Source organism: Carassius gibelio, chromosome B21 (genome assembly GCF_023724105.1).
Source record: "Carassius gibelio isolate Cgi1373 ecotype wild population from Czech Republic chromosome B21, carGib1.2-hapl.c, whole genome shotgun sequence".
NCBI lineage: Eukaryota > Metazoa > Chordata > Actinopteri > Cypriniformes > Cyprinidae > Carassius > Carassius gibelio.
Window position 1 is genome coordinate 24,900,976 of NC_068416.1, and position 7,051 is coordinate 24,908,026.

Below are 7,051 nucleotides of genomic sequence, written 5' to 3' on the forward strand. Positions count from 1 at the left end.
GAAGGGGAGGGTCTTTATGAGAAAATGGCAGTTTAACAGAAAGTCAACAAAACATTATAGGCTAAATAACATAACCTACATAATAGCGACATAATTTATAGACATTTCCGGTAACCTAAACACAACGCAAGTGAAAAATTCTAAATACAGGTAATAAAACTTGTGAAATAAATAAATAAAACAGAATATTTATTATTTTTGATAATACTTCGGTCAGTCAAAAATGTGTGAAGGGGCATGGTTTGTGAGACAAATTTTTTTAGTTTTAGTGTTGTTATACAATATAAGAATGCTGTTACTGCAGATGGGATAGATGATAAAGGTGGTGTCTTGACATGCAAAGGACTGCTTGTTTTCAGAGATGTAATGAGTTAACAGGTTGTTTTTATACAGGTAAAAAAAACAAACATATTTTTTGTACTAACCTCAAAAAAAAAAACAAAAAAAAAACAGGAAACTGATATAGGTCGAGGCTGCTCTAATTCAGAAAGTTGAGTGCTAGACAAAAGAGATTTTTGGACCAGACAGTTAGCCTTAAGATGTACTTGACGTTGATAATGGGAAGTTTTAAAAAAAAAATCAACCCAACATAGTTTCCGTTTTCTTTTTACTTAGCCTATCCCGCATTGCAACTGTTGGGAAAGTGTTTAAGGAAGTGTGTTTTTTGTTTCTAGTTAATGTTTCATGGACTACATGAATGTTAAGTACTTTTACTTAACATTCATGTAGTACAACAATTTAAAGAATTGTTATCTGTTATTAATTTTATTCAGTTTTGATAAGAAGGCTTCCATGGTTAAAAGAACAACCATGGCTACCATGTTTAAACTCATATTCAAGCTCTGTTGTTAAAGCTTTTGCGATGCAAACATGCATGGACATGTGAATGTGGTCGGGATGTGGGATGTGTCAATGGTTTCTGGTCATCGAGCGAGAAAAAACATTGCTTCTTGTAAGTCTCGTGATCATAGCCAAAACTGTATATGATAAGAGTTCCAACATATTGGTAATGTTGTTATCCAATTTAAAATGTGCAACCAAAACATAAAAAGGCAAACAATTTTAGTTGCTGGATAAGCTTTGATGTGTATATTTTCTAAAGGAATGCATGTTTTATAAATGACTTTAGGTCCCACTTTATATTAGGTGGCCTTAACTACTATGTACTTACATAAAAAAATAAGTACAATGCATTTATTGTGTTCATATTGTATTGTAAAACACTTTTTCTGCTATTGAGATGGGATATGGGTAAGGTTAGGGAGAGGGTTGGAGGTATGGGTAAGTTTAAGGGTGGGTTAAGGTGTAAAGTATGGGTCAACAGTGTAATTATAAATGTAATTACAGAAATTAAATACAGATGTAATTACATGTCATTTTTTAAAAATATAAGTACAATGTAAAAACATGTATCTACACAATAAGTACATTGTACTAAATTATTAATTAAAATGTAAGTACATAGAAGTTAAGGCCACTTAATATAAAGTGGGTCCTGACATTACAATACAGATGCGACGCACTTTTAAAAGGTAAGACGTTTAAATAATATGATTGTATATTATATTATCAGTAGATCTAAATAACAATAAATTGTAAGTTAAAACCTTCTAGTAGATTATTACTCATTAAATTAGTAGATTTAAGGGATGTTATCAGATAACTAACAGATTAGGCTAGGATTGGAGCTGAATAAAGTTAGTAACGAACACCCTATTAATTGTAAAATCTGTTCTCTTAAGATTCATCCATCGTGTTCGGAATTTGAAAAAAAGGAGTATAAACATATTTTTTTGTAGGGTGGGAAAGTTAGCTAACGCTACATAGCCTATTACGTTAGTTCAATATAACATGTGACAGCGGTGAGTGGAAGTGGTAAAAATGAGGTTATAACGTTTGTTCCTTATTACACGTATTAAATTCCTTAATAATAAAATGCACCCTATTGATATAAATTTAGAGTGAATTGAGTTTGCAAAAACATGGGTGGAGTGTTTTAGTCATTGTGATTAATTGACTATTACCTGTCTATATTATATAATAATACTGTATTATATACTTAAACTTGTTAGTGTATAAAGGTAACATACTGTAACATGTTCTGGGATGCAGCATCAGTGATGATGCAGGTCAGGAGTGCTGAGAGAACCTTGTTTTTTTTTTGTTTTTTTGACAGCTGCATTTTCATTCTTTATTTTTCTTAGTGCTGCCTTTGCATTGTTTGATATTTTTTTCTTGTCTCTTTAATTTTTTTAATAGACCCAGGCAACTGGCTGATGGTTCACTGGAATGCTGACTTGCTGCTGGTTGACTGGGCTGTGTCACCTGTCCCTGTCTCTCCTCTCTAGCCATGTCCTTTTTCTTCACTCTCACTTTCCCTTCTCTGAGTGTCCTCGTTCTTTTTTCCTCAACCTTTGAAACTGATAGAGGCAGAATACATGGTATTGCTAATTTTAAATATTGAAAATATCACATCACTTTACTTCAACTAGTACGAGTTTGTACTTGTATATGAATCACCTGAAATAACATAGCTGTAATCAGCAGCCATTTCTTGTATGTTCACAGGTCTAGGGGTGCATCGTGGAGTAGGGCCCTCCTCTTTTTGACCACAGGACGATGTACAAAGATTGTGGGAATAGAATCTGGTCTCAGCCTACTCTTGAATTTTTTGGTTATGACAAATTGCTTTGCCTCAATTTGCCTGCAGAGTGACTTCAGTTTAGTTTCCACACACAACTTTTTTTTTGTCTACCCACATACAGTACATATCACATGGTGGTTAAATGCAGTTATAGGTAACACTGATGACTCCCTGCAGTCTCAGTCTCAGCTCCCTGGGTTTTGCAAGGCTTTGCTTGTTCCTTATTTCTAGTAAATCATTTTCAATGTTAAAAAGGGCAAATAAATTTAAGTATAATTACCTAACATTTTTTTGTTGTTGTAATTTTTATTTATATTTAGATTGCTCCTGCTGACTTGAGCCAACCATTATTTTCTCCTCTCTATGTCAGCTGGGAAGCCATACATTCGCACACCTTTCTCTGACTGAGTGGAGCATCCCCATGCAGCACAGCAAACCATGGTAGATACTATGCAAGGACAACATTAAAGAAAGGACACATACAAAATGCTTGGCATGCTATTAAATTTATTAGAAATGCACTGTAAAAAGTAATACCTAGATCAAACTTATAAAAAGTGAGGCAAGTGGCTGCATTGGATGTTTTAAGTTGAGTCAACTTGCAGCCTTTTTCAAGTATAATAAACTCTGTAAAATTACTTAATTCAAACACAAAAAAATCAAGTTGAGTTAACTAATAAGTGCTATATTAGTCAGTTAGATAAACCTAATTTTCTTGGTATATGTAACGTATTTATGGGTTGCTACAAGTAACCTGTACTCATTTTAGTTAGGTTTTATGAACTTTATGCTCATAGTAAATTTAACCTAATCAAATGTGAATAAACATTTTAATTAAGTCCTGGCTATTACCTCAGAAAATACATCTAAATGTCTATATTCTAAGCAGTACAGTAAATCACTTTACATAAACAGACTTTATCAATAACAATTACAAATTCAATTGAAGAAGAAAAAGATGGGAAGACAGATTAAAGACAATAACATTTATTCAATATCAACTAGTGTCACTTTTAACAGTGCCTACAAAACATACAAAAGTATGCATAGGGTCCAATCCCACAAAGAGCCTGTGATATATCTCAGAAGTATACACCAGATTTGAGTGATATTAGAGGTTGTGGGCATAGACAAGTCCAAACAGGAGGTTTTCTACAGGTTTGGCACACCTCTGACCATGGGCTGTCCTTCAACTGTGATAATCCCAATCGTTTGGCTGATGGCGCATGTATATTTTCAGTGGGGAACTGCCAAGCTCAGCATGCACCTCTGTTTCATCATGACTCTATTGAGGAGACAAAAAAGAATCAAGAGTTTGGTCAGACAAACAGGTATTGAGATGAATATAGCAGACTGGTAGAAGACAGATACGACACAAAGTCAAAGTTGTACTTTTTAGTTGCTTAAGGTGATGGATACTAGATGGATACTTTGACTAGAGCATGCGACCAGAGTGAAGTCTACCATGACAATGTCATAGAGTGTTGGTACTATACTATCATGATCTACTGTAGCATGAGTGTTGTCTTTTCTGGTTCAAAGGATACATTACAATAAAACAATGCAATTTTCCTTGCCTGTACCTTATTGGTCATCACATTACTGTATTAAATATATTTCAAGAACAAAGTAATTACCCCATATCATCACAATAGTAATAACATACAGACAGAAATTAGATAAGTAGCTTTAAGCCCAGTACATACATGGTGGACACTGATGAGGTCTTCCTTTCCCTCCCATATGTACTCAATCAGGCATCTCAGTACCACTTCTCTCCTTTTCTCCACATAGCCAGACGGATCCTGTCAACAAGTAAAATCTGATCAAAATTCACTGCCTGATGACAGTATCACAAATTAGAGAACCTCTGTATTTCAACCATGCAATTGATGTAAAAGGTTGTACTATACATACACCACTACCACTGCACTGTATAAGATCTCACACTATCACCAGCATCTCACAAAATTGAGATTTAACTGACCATGTAGGCTGTATTATATCTGCCTTCTATTGGTGGTTGGTACATAAAACCTAATTCAGAAATGTAATTGTATGGAGCCAACACTATTGTTTGCAATTTTACCTATGTTTTACTTACCTGGGAATAATTATAGCTTTAACTGTATCTATTCTGAAGTTTTTCTTACCTGTATCTGAAGACCCCAGTTAACAAAAACGCTTGGTTACCTAAAGACAGAAAAAATATGCATGTTAGAATAAGTTTAAAAACCAGTGGTAAATGTAAAATATTTAAGTAACAGGTTAAAAATAGTTTTATGGTTTTGAGCCAGTGCTATCAAATGCACTTACAACTCTGCTGCTGATAACACGAGGACCCCACGACAGCTGCATGCCCCACCGGAGACTGTGTTATTAAGATGAAATTAAATAAGTCAAGTCACCTTTATTTACAGTACACAGCACTTTGAAATATATATATATATATAAAAGTCTTCTTTGTTGCCTTTTTCTCCATCACACTTTAGAAAACATTATATATCACCTGAAAACATAAAATCTCAAAATTCATCCTTTGAAACCCATTTTAAATTCATCTACCATGAAAATTGTACATCAAAATCATGTTACAAAATGTTTTCAGTCGTGAATTATAGGTTTGGATCATGCACTTTCAAGTCTATGTTCAAAAATGTGAATGGCAGTTAACAGGGTAAGTTAACGCTAACTAACGATTAAAAGTGATATTATTGGTAAAATTAAAGCCAAAGTAGTCTTAAAACATAATAGGCATTACTAAAGCACTTGTTTAATTTCATATTAACAACACGGTCTTAACTGCTGTTGTCTTCTGATCGTTGCATACAAGACTTCACTGCTTAGCACTGTGTAGCCAACTTAGCTTGCCATGTGTGCAGGATAGCTAGCTATACAGTACAATTTGCAAACCTTACTTTAGCTTCCTAGTTGATTGAACGATTTTGCGTGACTTTACATCACCAATACATTGCCAAAACTTGCACATCTTACCGTGTTAATCAGTCTGTGAAATTTAGATCCGCTGCAGCTTTCAAACAGTTGAAGTGCCGAGGAAGCATCTGCCTTGGAAAGTCCCCGCCAGTGAAAAAGGGATAAATCCAACTTAATTTTTATGTGTTTTTTATTTCAAATATTTAAGTTTGATGAACACACATGCCACATCGACAGCTGCTCAAATAAATTGTGTATTTCAACTCACTTTTATAACATTTCTTGTACACAACAAACTCATACAAAAAGCTACCCAAATAAATTGCTATTGTTTTACTTAAAATATATTGTTATGTAAAAAGTGATATATTTTAAGTAAAGAGGAAGTATATTTATACTTTTTAGTATAAAACAAATAAAATAAACTAGATTACAACTATTTAAAATATATAAAACCTACTGTGTGGGTGTAGCACTTTTTACAGTGTGTATTCATGAATTGCTGTTAATAGTTAATTGTATTTATTTGAATAAAAATACAAAGTAATCTCGTAATATATAATTACAATTTAAAATAACTGTTTTCTATTTTAAAATGTAATATACTCCTGTGATGCCAACCTGAATTTTCAGCATCATTACTTTTGAATGGTAGTGTACATGTTTATATACGAGTATGCTTAAGTTGTTTTAAACCTGAATATATTGTGTACATGAATAAGTATTGTAAGAATTATACTAGATATAATAGATATTATGTATAATACATAGTTATATTACTATATGTAATTGTAAGAATTATAAACAGTAAGCTTCATTTTACATTTATTTAACATGCTAATTACTGCTGCTAACAGTTAACTGACACATAGTGCAGTGTGAGCTGAAAATCACCTGTCACCAGCCTGTCTCTGTACTACCTGAAAGTCATCAATATGGCATTGGTTAACATGAGAGCAGTGAAAAAAGGACAATATGTAATGTAAAATGGCAACAGCAACCCGTGTTTATACAACTTAACGTTAGCCTGAAATACTGTACGTGTTTAAAATAATGGTAATTGAACACTAATCCTCAAATATTACCCGATTTGATATTTTAAAAACAACATTGCTGTAACTACATACTCATGCTACATACATATGTCGGTGTGTTGTATAAATATATAAAATAAATACATTTATTGACTCCTTATTACCAGAAATCGCAGTTCTGTCACTCTACTCTATCAGTTTGAATGGCCGCCAACGCACTTCCTGAAACTATTTGAAGTCTACACGAATCACGTGACAACCACACATTTTGAACTTCCGTTGTTGCAACTCTCTCTCTATATGGCTCTGGATATATTGAACAACATTTATCTTATAGGAAACAACCATATACTACATAATATATATACTATACTATACTAATATACTATTATTAAAACAAGTCACTTCATCTTATCAATTTTAGATTTATTTATTTGTT

General features: G+C 33.1%; 1 long non-coding RNA gene across 1 annotated transcript; it reads right to left on the minus strand.

Moving 5' to 3' along the window:
• Nucleotides 1-2,900: 2,900 nt before the first annotated feature.
• Nucleotides 2,901-6,210, minus strand: LOC127986221 (uncharacterized). The gene is made up of 5 exons (XR_008160780.1): nt 5,639-6,210; nt 4,961-5,015; nt 4,798-4,837; nt 4,351-4,449; nt 2,901-3,929 (listed from the first exon to the last, which is right to left on the minus strand). It is a non-coding gene; the product is annotated as an uncharacterized LOC127986221 (long non-coding RNA).
• Nucleotides 6,211-7,051: the final 841 nt, after the last annotated feature.